At 48.8% G+C, this 13116-nt stretch overlaps 1 protein-coding gene and 1 pseudogene across 7 annotated transcripts in view; both read right to left on the reverse strand.

The window, feature by feature from the left end:
• Window positions 1-13116, reverse strand: part of LOC139280046 (doublecortin domain-containing protein 1-like) — a 761217-nt gene that overhangs the window by 446105 nt on the left and 301996 nt on the right. The window lies entirely within an intron of this gene.
• On the reverse strand, window positions 2866-3104 carry LOC139280361 (U2 spliceosomal RNA; annotated as a pseudogene).

Raw genomic sequence — 13116 nt, forward strand, 5'->3', positions numbered from 1 at the left:
AGATTAACTTAATTTGGCAACAATGCCAAAGGTTTCCTGCTGATAAGAAAAGAAAAAAAAATGAAGAAAAAATACCAATCAACCAGCCAATCACTTATCCGCTTGGCTGTGACATCACACTTCGATTTCTTTTTAATTCTATTTTGCCTTTTGTCCCTGCACCTGCTAGCTGCTCCCTACTGCTGCTCCTCCGATTGCTGCTCGCCTTTTATAGGCCTCGAGCCTCCCGCTCCTGCTGGCTGCTCCCGACTGCTGCTCCTCCGACTGCCGTTGGCCTTTTATAGGCCTCAAGCCACCCACTCCCGCTCCCACTGGCTGATCCCGACTGTGGTGACATGGCGCAGTGATGACATCATCGCGCCGGCCACGCCGCACCGCCCCTCTTGAGTTATCACCGCTGCATATCTGCCCCATTAAGTGCGACTTCCGGATCCGAATGAAAAAAAAAACAAGAGCGGAATTTCGCTCAAGAGGCCACCTCAACCACCGTGGCAGTAAATACCATAGAAACAGGGTGCATACGCCCCGTTTCGGGCGTGGGGCAATTTTGGGGCCTAATTCTTTTAGTATTAGCCATCTGAGATTAAAGCACATTTAAGGGATTCACGTATTTCCCACGAATCTCTGTGTTATGAACTGAAGCAGCCCACAAAGACAAACACTTTGGAGACTTCTGGTCTAAATGATACAGAGTGGCACATCGAGATCTCATACTGACATGAAAGTGCCCCTCTCTGAGCGTATGCGTTGGAAGGCACTCCATTTCAAAATTCTTATCCTTATTTTCAAATCCCTCCATGGACTTGCCCCTTCCTATCTCTGTAATCCAGCCCCACAACCCACCCCCACCCCCCACCCCCACCCCACTGAGATGTCTGCGCTCCTCTAATTCTGCGCTCTTGAACATCCCTGATTATAATCGCTCAACCATTGGTGGCCGTGCCTTCAGTTGCCTAGGTCTCTGCGTAAACCTTTCCACCTCTCTACCTCTCTTTCCTCCTTCAAGATGCTCCTTAAAACATACCTCGTGACTAAGCCTGCGCTAATTTCTATTTATGCGGCTCAGTGTCAAATTTTTATTGCATAATACTCCTGTGAAGCGCCTTGGGATGTTTCACTACGTTAAAGGCACTAAATATAAATTGTTGTTGTTGTGTTATAGCCAGTGTTGAAGTCAATCCTCTGTCTTTCTTTAGTTTAGTAGCTTGTGAGCATGAGACAATCCATACGATATTAAAAATTCTACATCCAGACACACTTCTTGTCTACAAAACCTTACTTCCTATTAGTAGGTTTTCGTAACTCTTTTGTGTCAACTTGTTCCATTCTAAATTCGTATGTCACATTTATAATGGAAACTCCCCATGTAAACTTATCATGCTTTAATAACACCCTTCCACCAACGAGCGCGCTGTGACACTTTAGTCTTGTGTCTCCCAGCTGCTCGGGTTTTACTGCCGACAAACATATGAGCAAAAACATTTTTACGCAATGAGTGGTGAGGATTTGAAATGCATTGCCTGGTAGGGTGGTGGAAACAGATTTAATCGCAGCCTTCAAAAGGGAATTAGATAAATACTTGAAGGAGAAAAAAATTGCTGGGATATGAGAAAAGAACGGGAGAGTGGGACTTACTGGATTGTTTTTCGAAAGAGCCAGCACAGATTCATTGGGCTGAATGGCGTCCTCCTGTGATGTAGTATTCTATGAATCTTCTGCTGCAACTAACTTCTTCCCCAGATTACTGTAAGTTTTGTTATTGAACTATAAATATTCATATAAAAATCAAACCCTCATATAACTGATAAGTACAGAATGTATGACTTTAAAATGGGGACTGAATTATATTTGTGTGCCCTGATCCAATTATACCCCTACCTTCGAACCCTGCTTCACTTGTTCTGCACACCCCAATCGCAATGCAATGGGAGATCATTTGCTGTTTCATATATACTGTAATCAGTATTTTCTCTGCAACATCTACCTTATAATGGCCATGCAACTAGAATAGCTGATACTCTAAGGATTCTCCACAACCTTTCTTGTGCCACTCCTGGCATAGACAGAAATTTATGTAGCCTTTCTCATAAATAAATTATCATTTTCTTTCATTCCGAATAACTTGTCACAAAGTGATGCTGCTACAGATTCTGTGGTTCATAGAATCAAAGAAATTTACAGAATGGAAGGAGGCCATTTCTGCCCATTGTGTCCGCGCCGGCCGCAACAGCTATCCAGCCTAATCCCACTTTCCAGCTCGTGCCCTGTAGGTTACAGCACTTTAAGTGCACGTCCAAGTATCTTTTAAATGTGGTGAGGGTTTCTGACTCTACCACCCTTTCAGGCAGGGAGTTCCAGACCCCCACCACCCTCTGGGTGAAGAAATTTCCCCTCATATCTCCTCTAAATCTCCCCCCAATTACTTTAAATCTATGCCCCCTGGTTGTTGACCCCTCTGCCAAGGAAAACAGGTCCTTCCTATCCACTCTATCTCGACCCCTCATAATTTTATACACCTCAATCAGGTCTCCCCTCAGCCTCCTCTATTCCACAGAAAACAGACCCAGCATCTCCAATCGTTCCTCATAGCCAAAATTCTCCAGTCCAGGCAACATTCTTGAAAATCTCCTCTGCATCCTTTCTAGTGCAATCACATCTTTCCTGTTGTGTGGTGACCATAACTGCACACAGTACTCCAGCTGCGGCCTAACCAGTGTTTTATACAGTTCAAGCATAACCTCCTTTTTTTTTTTTTAATTTTTCGTTGCCAATCGTTCCAATTCTTTGTCAAATCACAAACACCAGAGGTCACCTTGCACACATCAAGGATCACTCTGCGCCAATGCTCTTAGCCAAAAGGCCTAGAGCCACTGCACCGTTCCTGGAAGTACTGCAATACCAGGTTCGTGCCATGGAGGTGGATGGGTCAGGCCCCCCACACACCTCCGTGGAGGTGGATGGGTCAAGCCACCCCACCCACCTCCTATTTCCAAAAAAGCAAGCATATACCTTCCTGATCCAGGGAGAACCACCTTGGGGTTATGGTGGTTACTCCCCTGTCAGGTCAGTTACGCATGATCTTAGCCAAAAGGCCGAGAAGCAAACATAACCTTTTTTTTTTTGAAATTCGTAGCCAATCGTTCCAATTCTTTGTCAAATCACAAACGCCAGAGGTCACCTTGCACACGTCAAGGATCACTCTGCGCCAATGCTCTTAGCCAAAAGGCCTAGAGCCACTGCACCGTTCCTGGAAGTACTGCAATACCAGGTTCGTGCCATGGAGGTGGATGGGTCAGGTCCCCCACACACCTCCGTGGAGGTGGATGGGTCAAGCCACCCCACCCACCTCCTATTTCCAAAAAAGCAAGCATATACCTTCCTGATCCAGGGAGAACCACCTTGGGGTTATGGTGGTTACTCCTCTGTCAGGTCAGTTACGCGTGATCTTAGCCAAAATCCTGCAAATTCATTGGCAGGATAGGCGCACCAATGTTCTCTCTCAGGCCAACATCCCCAGCATCGAAGCACTGACAACGGTTGATCAGCTTCGATGGGCAGGCCACATTGTCCGCATGCCCAATACTCAACTCCCGAAACAAGCACTCTACTCCGAGCTACGTCACGGCAGGCGAGGCCCAGGAGGGCAGAGAAAATGCTTCAAGGACACCCTCAAAGCCTCTTTTAAAATATGTAACATCCCCACCCTCTTGGGAATCCCTTGCCTGAAACCAGAGAGGAGAAGCATCTAAAAAGGGGCCGAACACGTCCAGTCTCGTCGCCAGGAGCACGTGGAAGCCAAGCACAAACAATGGAAGGAGCATACGAAAAACCAAGCATCCCACCTACCCGTTCCTCCAACCACCATCTGTCCTATTGTGTTCCTAACACAGATGAGACTGCACACAGGGAGATTAAAGTAACAGTGACCTCAGTCTTTATTAAGACACTCCAGAGTGCGGAACAGGCCTTTGGGACCGGCTTATATACAGTGCTCCCAAGCAATGCTGGGATCACTTGGGACTTCAGGGGATGCACTCTCTGGTGGCGGAACATGGAAGTGCATGCTTTACAGATACATAACATCACTCGGCCCCGCAAAGTCAAAGTGAAAACTATTTACAAGGTGAGGTGGTCAGGAGCCTTTCTTTCCCTAGTGGACCGCCTCGATACAAATGTCTGTTCTGGTGTGTTGGCTGTGCCCTCGCTGGGCTGGCATGCTATTGGCCCTGCAGGGCTACTGGGTGAGCCTGGCCTTGCTGGGCTGTTGGGCATGATGGGTTCGATTTCCTGCTCTTGGGTGGTGTCGTTGATCCTTTGGGTGTGTGTTGTGGGCTCGAAAAAAGTGGTGTCTGCTGTGAACCGCAGCCTCGTTTGGTCCAGGTGCTTTCTGCAACTTTGTCCATTGTCTAGGTTGACTACAAACACCCTACTCCCTTCTTTAGCTATCACTGTGTCCGCGATCCACTTGGGACCATGTCCATAGTTTAGCACATACACAGGGTCATTCAGATCAATTTCCCGTGACACAGTGCCGAGACCATCGTTTACATTTTGTTGCTGCCGCCTGCTCTCTACCTGATCATGCAGGTTGGGGTGAACCAGCAAGAGTCTGGTTTTAAGTGTCCTTTTCATGAGTAGCTCAGCAGGGGGCACCCCTGTGAGTGAGTGGAGTCCGTGCGGTAGCTGAGCAGTACTCGGGTCAGGCGGGTTTGGAGTGAGCCTTCTGTGACTCATTTAAGGCTCTGTTTGATTGGAGGCTGGTTTAAACGGGGCCGAGGTGACATGTTTGATCCCATTGCGGGTCATGAATTCTTTAAATTCGGCACTGGTGAAACATGGCCCATTGTCACTGACCAGTATGTCAGGCAGGCCGTGGGTGGCAAACATGGCCCTCAGGCTTTCAATGGTGGCGGTGGCGGTGCTTCCCGACATTATTTCGCTTTCAATCCATTTTGAAAAAGCATCCACGACCACCAGGAACATTTTACTCGGCGAGAGGCCTATAAAGGCCAGCGGGAGTCGAGCAGTTTGAGCAGTCAGTCGAGGAGGCGGGAGCTCGGAGCAGCGCGAGTCCGGGGTCGGCGAGAGGCCTGTAAAGGCCAGCGGGAGTCGAGCTGTTCGAGGAGGCGGGAGCTCGAAGCAGCGCGAGTCCGGGGTCGGCGAGAGGCCTATAAAGGCCAGCGGGAGTCGAGCAGTTCGAGCAGTCAGTCGAGGAGGTGGGAGCTCGGAGCAGCGCGAGTCCGGGGTCGGCAAGTGGCCTATAAAGGCCAGCGGGAGTCGAGCAGTTCGAGCAGTCAGTCGAGGAGGTGGGAGCTCGGAGCAGCGAGAGTCCGGGGTCGGCGAGAGGCGTACTTGTGCAGCTACAGGGAGAAGGCAAAAAAGAAGTCGAAAGAAACAGAAAGGTGACGTCACAGCCAAGGGGGTAAGTGATTGGCTGGATTAGTGAGTAGTTTTTCTTTTTTCTCTTCTATAACAGTCAGTAACTTTTAACATTGTTGTTGCCAATTTAAGTGTATCTAAGGGTTAAGTCATGGCAGGGGAGCTCGGTCACGTGATATGCTCCTCCTGTACCATGTGGGAACTCAGCGACGCTTCCGGTGTCCCTGACGATTACGTGTGCGGGAAGTGTATTCGCCTCCAGCTCCTGACGGACCACGTTGCGGAATTGGAGCTGAGGGTGGATTCACTCTGGGGCATCCACGATGCTGAGAACGACGAGAGTAGCACGTGTAGCGAGTTGGTCTTACCGCAGGAGAAGGGTCCACAGCCAGCTAGGGAATGGAAGACCAGCAGGAAGAGTAGTGCAAGGAAGGTAGTGCAGGAGTCCCCTGTGGTCATCCCCCTGCAAAACAGATACACTGCTTTGAGTGCTGTTGAGGGGGATGACTCATCAGGGGACGGCAGCAGCAGTCAAGTTCATGGCACCGTGGCTGGCTCTGTTGCACAGGAGGGCAGGAAAAAGAGTGGGAGAGCGATAGTGATAGGGGATTCAATTGTGAGGGGAATAGATAGGCGTTTCTGCGGCCGTAACCGAGACTCAGGATGGTATGTTGCCTCCCTGGTGCAAGGGTCAAGGATGTCTCGGAGTGGGAGGACATTCTAAAAAGGGAGGGAGAACAGCCAGTTGTCGTGGTGCACATTGGTACCAACGACATTGGTAAAAAAAAAAGGGATGAGGTCCTACGAAACGGATTTAAGGAGCTAGGAGCTAAATTAAAAAGTAGGACCTCAAAAGTAGTATTCTCGGGATTGCTACCAGTTGCCACGTGCTAGTCAGAGTAGGAATCGCAGGATAGCGCAGATGAATACGTGGCTTGAGCAGTGGTGCAGCAGGGAGGGATTCAAATTCCTGGGGCATTGGAACCGGTTCTGGGGGAGGTGGGACCAGTACAAACCGGATGGTCTGCACCTGGGCAGGACCGGAACCAATGTCCTCGGGGGAGTGTTTGCTAGTGCTGTTGGGGAGGAGTTAAACTAATATGGCAGGGGGATGGGAACCAATGCAGGGAGACAGAAGGAAACAAAAAGGAGACAAAAGCAAAAGACAGAAAGGAGATGAGGAAAAGTGGAGGGCAGAGAAACCCAAGGCAAAGAACAAAAAGAGCCACTGTACAGCAAAATTCTAAAAGGACAAAGGGTGTTAAAAAAAACAAGCCTGAAGGCTTTGTGTCTTAATGCAAGGAGTATCCGTAATAAGGTGGATGAATTAACTGTGCAAATAGATGTTAACAAATATGATGTGATTGGGATTACGGAGACGTGGCTCCAGGATGATCAGGGCTGGGAACTCAACTTCCAGGGGTATTCAACATTCAGGAAGGATAGAATAAAAGGAAAAGGAGGTGGAGTAGCATTGCTGGTTAAAGAGGAGATTAATGCAATAGTTAGGAAGGACATTAGCTTGGATGATGTGGAATCTATATGGGTAGAGCTGCAGAAGACCAAAGGGGAAAAAACGTTAGTGGGAGTTGTGTACAGAGCTCCAAACAGTAGTAGTGATGTTGGGGAGGGCATCAAACAGGAAATTAGGGGTGCATGCAATAAAGGTGCAGCAGTTATAATGGGTGACTTTAATATGCACATAGATTGGGCTAGCCAAACTGGAAGCAATACAGTGGAGGAGGATTTCCTGGAGTGCATAAGGGATGGTTTTCTAGACCAATATGTCGAGGAACCAACTAGGGGGGAGGTCATCTTAGACTGGGTGTTGTGTAATGAGAGAGGATTAATTAGCAATCTCGTTATGCGAGGCCCCTTGGGGAAGAGTGACCATAATATGGTGGAATTCTACATTAGGATGGAGAATGAAACAGTTAATTCAGAGACCATGGTCCAGAACTTAAAGAAGGGTAACTTTGAAGGTATGAGGCGTGAATTGGCTAGGATAGATTGGCAAATGATACTTAAGGGGTTAACAGTGGGTGGGCAATGGCAGACATTTAGAGACCGCATAGATGAGCTACAACAATTGTACATTCCTGTCTGGCGTAAAAATAAAAAAGGGAAGGTGGCTCAACCGTGGCTATCAAGGGAAATCCGGGATAGTATTAAAGCCAAGGAAGTGGCATACAAATTGGCCAGAAATAGCAGTGAACCCGGGGACTGGGAGAAATTTAGAACTCAGCAGAGGAGGACAAAGGGTTTGATTAGGGCAGGGAAAATGGAGTACGAGAAGAAGCTTGCAGGGAACATTAAGACGGATTGCAAAAGTTTCTATAGATATGTAAAGAGAAAAAGGTTAGTAAAGACAAACGTAGGTCCTCTGCAGTCAGAATCAGGGGAAGTCATAACGGGGAACAAAGAAATGGCAGACCAATTGAACAAGTACTTTGGTTCGGTATTCACTAAGGAGGATACAAACAACCTTCCGGATATAAAAGGGGTCAGAGGGTCTAGTAAGGAGGAGGAACTGAGGGAAATCCTTATTAGTCGGGAAATTGTGTTGGGGAAACTGATGGGATTGAAGGCCGATAAATCCCCAGGGCCTGATGGACTGCATCCCAGAGTACTTAAGGAGGTGACCTTGGAAATAGCGGATGCATTGTCGGTCATTTTCCAACATTCCATTGACTCTGGATCAGTTCCTATGGAGTGGAGGGTAGCCAATGTAACCCCACTTTTTAAAAAAGGAGGGAGAGAGAAAACAAGGAATTATAGACCGGTCAGCCTGACATCGGTCGTGGGTAAAATGATGGAATCAATTATTAAGGATGTCATAGCAGCGCATTTGGAAAGAGGTGACATGATAGGTTCAAGTCAGCATGGATTTGTGAAAGGGAAATCATGCTTGACAAATCTTCTGGAATTTTTTGAGGATGTTTCCAGTAGAGTGGACAAGGGAGAACCAGTTGATGTGGTATATTTGGACTTTCAGAAGGCTTTCGACAAGGTCCCACACAAGAGATTAATGTGCAAAGTTAAAGCACATGGGATTGGGGGTAGTGTGCTGACATGGATTGAGAACTGGTTGTCAGACAGGAAGCAAAGAGTAGGAGTAAATGGGTACTTTTCAGAATGGCAGGCAGTGACTCGTGGGATACCGCAAGGTTCTGTGCTGGGGCCCCAGCTGTTTGCACTGTACATTAATGATTTAGACGAGGGGATTAAATGTAGTATCTCCAAATTTGCGGATGACACTAAGTTGGGTGGCAGTGTGAGCTGCGAGGAGGATGCTATGAGGCTGCAGAGTGACTTGGATAGGTTAGGTGAGTGGGCAAATGCATGGCAGATGAAGTATAATGTGGATAAATGTGAGGTTATCCACTTTGGTGGTAAAAACAGAGAGACAGACTATTATCTGAATCGTGACAGATTAGGAAAAGGGGAGGTGCAACGAGACCTGGGTGTCATGGTACATCAGTCATTGAAGGTTGGCATGTAGGTACAGCAGGCGGTTAAGAAAGCAAATGGCATGTTGGCCTTCATAGCGAGGGGATTTGAGTACAGGGGCAGGGAGGTGTTGCTACAGTTGTACAGGGCCTTGGTGAGGCCACACCTGGAGTATTGTGTGCAGTTTTGGTCTCCTAACTTGAGGAAGGACATTCTTGCTATTGAGGGAGTGCAGCGAAGGTTCACCAGACTGATTCCCGGGATGGTGGGACTGACCTATCAAGACCTATCAACTGGACTTGTATTCACTGGAGTTCAGAAGAATGAGAGGGGACCTTATAGAAACGTTTAAAATTCTGACGGGTTTAGACAGGTTAGATGCAGGAAGAATGTTCCTAATGTTGGGGAAGTCCAGAATCAGGGGTCACAGTCTAAGGATAAGGGGTAAGCCATTTAGGACCGAGATGAGGAGAAACTTCTTCACCCAGAGAGTGGTGAACCTGTGGAATTCTCTGCCACAGAAAGTAGTTGAGGCCAATTCACTAAATATATTCAAAAGGGAGTTCGATGAAGTCCTTACTACTTGGGGGATCAAGGAGTATGGCGAGAAAGCAGGAATGGGGTACTGAAGTTGCATGTTCAGCCATGAACTCATTGAATGGCGGTGCAGGCTAGAAGGGCCGAATGGCCTACTCCTGCACCTATTTTCTATGTTTCTATGTTTCTATGTTTCTATGTTTACCGAGAAACGGGCCCACATAATCGACATGGATCCTTGACCATGGTCTGGAGGGCCAGGACCACAAACTTAGTGGTGCCTCTCTGGGCGCATTACTCATCTGAGCACACACGCTGCATTGCCGTACACAGGACTCTAAGTCAGAGTCGATACCGGGCCACCACACGTGGGATCTGACTAACGCTTTCATCATTACTATACCCGGGTGTGTGCTGTGGAGATCCGAGATGAACGTCTCCCTGACCTTTTGGGTATAACTACGCGGTTACCCACAACAGGCAGTCTGCCTGAATGGACAGTGTTGTGTATCTGTAAAGCATGCACTCCCATGTTCCGCCACCAGGGAGCTCATCCCCTGAAGTCCCAAGGGATCCCAGCATCCCTTGGGAGCACTGTATATAAGCCGGCCCCTAAGGCCTGTTCCTCACTCTGGAGTGTCTTATTAAAGACTGAGGTCACTGTTACTTTCACCTCCCTGTGTGCAGCCTCATCTGTGCTAGGAACACAATAGACAGCTCGTCCTTTCGCCGCTGGAACGGCTTGATTAGCTCTTGGATTTCAACGGGGATGCTGGCCGAGCTCCCATGCAGTACACCATTTTTTACGATGGACAGCAGAGTATAAAGTCCTGACCCTGCAGTACAGACTTACACGAGGCACATGCTGAAGTCAAGGTCACTCTGGACCTGCACCTTTATTTCACAGCTCTCGAGTGCCACACTTGCCTGAGACCTGTCTTGATATACCTGTGTGGAACAAGTATGCAGTGTCTCCTGCAAGTGCACTCCTGGTGGTAAAGTATGCTTGTGGTTACAGGTCATATCTAGTTACAGTCATGTATAGCATGGTAAGATACAGTTATATACAGTAATGTGAAATACATGACATCACCCTCCCCCAAGGTCTTATTGTCTTTATAGATTCAGTCTCTCAGGTGGTCTACGCTCTCGCTTGGAGCGTCTTAGTTGTGATTCAGTTGTTTGCCTTGGTGCCTGTTTTTCTTTCGGTGTGATTGCTGGTATCTCGCCTGGACTGTCTGTTTCATTCAGGATGATTGCTGGTATCTCGCCTAGGCTGTCTGTTGAGACTGCCCTTTCCTCAGGTTGTTCTCTCTGTCTGTCCACCAGGCATGGTGTGAGTTCCACATTGTAGTCTGCCTCTGGTTCTGCAGTGTTGTTGGTGAATCTACTTTTTACTTGGTCTACAAGCCTCCGGCAGGTTTGGCCATTATCCATTTGTACAACCAGTAGCCTGTTTCCTTCCTTGTCTGTTACTGTCCCTGCAAGCCATTTGGGACCCCTGCCATAGTTTAGCACAAACACTTTGTCTCCTATCTCATTCCACCGCCCCCTCGAATTTCGGTCATGGTACTCAGTTAGCTTCCGGCGCTTTGCCTCTCCAATTTCATGCATGTCTGGGAGGATTAACGAGAGCCTAGTCTTTAAGGTCTGTTTCATCAATAGTTGAGCGGGGGGAACCCCAGTCAACGAATGCGGACGAGATCTGTATGCCAGCAGCAGTCGTGACAGGCGGCTCTGCAGAGTGGGACCTTGGATTTTTAGCATGCCTTGTTTAACGATTTGCACTGCTCGCTCCACCTGGCCATTGAAGGCCAGCTTGAACGGTGCTGTCTTAACGTGATTTATGCCATGGTCAACGATAAAATCCTGAAATTCTGCACTGGTGAAGCACGGACCATTATCACTGACCAATATGTCAGGAATTCCGTGCGTTGCAAACATGATTCTAAGGCTCTCCACTGTGGTGGAGGTGGTGCTCGAGTTTAAAATGGTGCACTCGATCCACTTTGAAAATGAATCGAAGACTACGAGGAACATTTTGCCCATGAATGGGCTCGCATTGTCTACATGCAACCGCGACCACGGTTTGGTGGGCCAGGGCCAGGGGCTCAGGGGGGGTCTCTCTGGGGGCATTACTGAGTTGGGCACAAATGATGCACCGTCGGATGCAGAGCTCCAAGTCCGTGTCAATGCCAGGCCACCAGACGTGGGATCTGGCTATGGCCTTCATAAGGACGATCCCCGGGTGCTCACGGTGGAGCTCCCGGACAAACGCCTCTCTGCCTCGCAAGGGCATGACTACTCGGCTGCCCCACATCAGGCAGTCTCCCTGTAGTGATAGTTCATGCATGTGCCTTTGGAAAGGTTTGATCTCCTTGGGGCAGGCATCTCGAGCCTCTGCCCAGTCACCAGTTAAACACATCTTTTGGCTAAGGATAACGTGGAGTCGCTGGTGGTCCAGGATCTGATTTGGCAAGCTGACATGGGCGAACCTGTGGATTCAAAGGCATTGATTGCCATGACCATCTCACAGTCCTGTTCGTCGGACCCTTCCGTGGTCGCCAGGGGTAGCCTGCTAAGCGCGTTGGCACAGTTGTCTGTGCCTGGTCTGTGCCTTATGGTGTAGTCGTAAGACGCCAGCATGAGTGCCCACCGCTGAATGCGCGCCGAGGCGTTGCCGTTATTGTCTTGCACTCAGATAGCAGGGACGTGAGGGGTTTGTGGTCGGTTTCTAACGCAAACTTGGCCCCGAAAAGGTATTGGTGCATCTTTTTGACACCGTACACGCACGCCAGCGCCTCCTTCTCAACCATACCGTACCCGCGCTCCACCCGCGAAAGTGACCTGGAGGCATAAGCAATGGGTTGTAATTTACCCACATCATTGACATACTGTAAACCGCACCCGACCATGTACGCTGACGCATCACATGTAAGAACTAGCTTTTTACCTGGGTCAAAAAAGGCTAAAACACTGTTGGAACATAGAAGGTTGCGTGCCTTATTGAAGGTGTGTTCTTGGGCGTCCCCCCAAAACCAATCGCACCCCTTTCTGAGGAGCACGTGGAGAAGCTCCAGCAGCGTGCTCAAGTTCTGCATAAAGTACCCAAAGTAATTGAGTAGCCCGAGAAAGGCGCGCAGTTCCTAGACATTCCGGGGCCTGGGTGCCAGACGAATTGCTTCGGTTTTGGATTCTGTTGGGCGGATTCCATCAGCGGCAATCCTTCTGCCCAAAAATTCAACCTCGGGCGCGAGAAACAGACACTTGGATTTCTTAACTCTTAGGCCTACCCGATCCAATCGACTTAGTACTTCCTCCAAATTGCGGATGGGAGTCGGTGTCCCTGCCCGTGATGAGTATGTCATCTTGAAACACAACCGTCCCCGGGATGGACTTGAGCAGACTCTCCATGAGGCGCTGGAATATAGCAGCTGCCGACCTGATGCCGAATGGGCATCGATTGTACATAAAAAGGCCTCGATGTGTGTTGATGGTGGTGAGTAGCTTAGACTCTTCGGTCAGTTCTTGCGTCATATACGCAGATGTGAGATCTAGTTTCGAGAAAAGTTTTCCTCCAGCCAATGTGGCAAATAGGTTCTCCGCTCTGGGCATTGGTCCTGTAGGGAGACTCTGTTTATGGTAGACTTGTCATCCCCACAGATTCGTACGGATCCATCAGGCTTCAAGAGGGGGACGATGGGACTTGCCCAGTCGCTAAATTCCACGGGTGAGATAATGCCTTCCCGC

The sequence above is a fragment of the Pristiophorus japonicus genome, chromosome 14, assembly GCF_044704955.1.
Source record: "Pristiophorus japonicus isolate sPriJap1 chromosome 14, sPriJap1.hap1, whole genome shotgun sequence".
Lineage (NCBI taxonomy): Eukaryota > Metazoa > Chordata > Chondrichthyes > Pristiophoridae > Pristiophorus > Pristiophorus japonicus.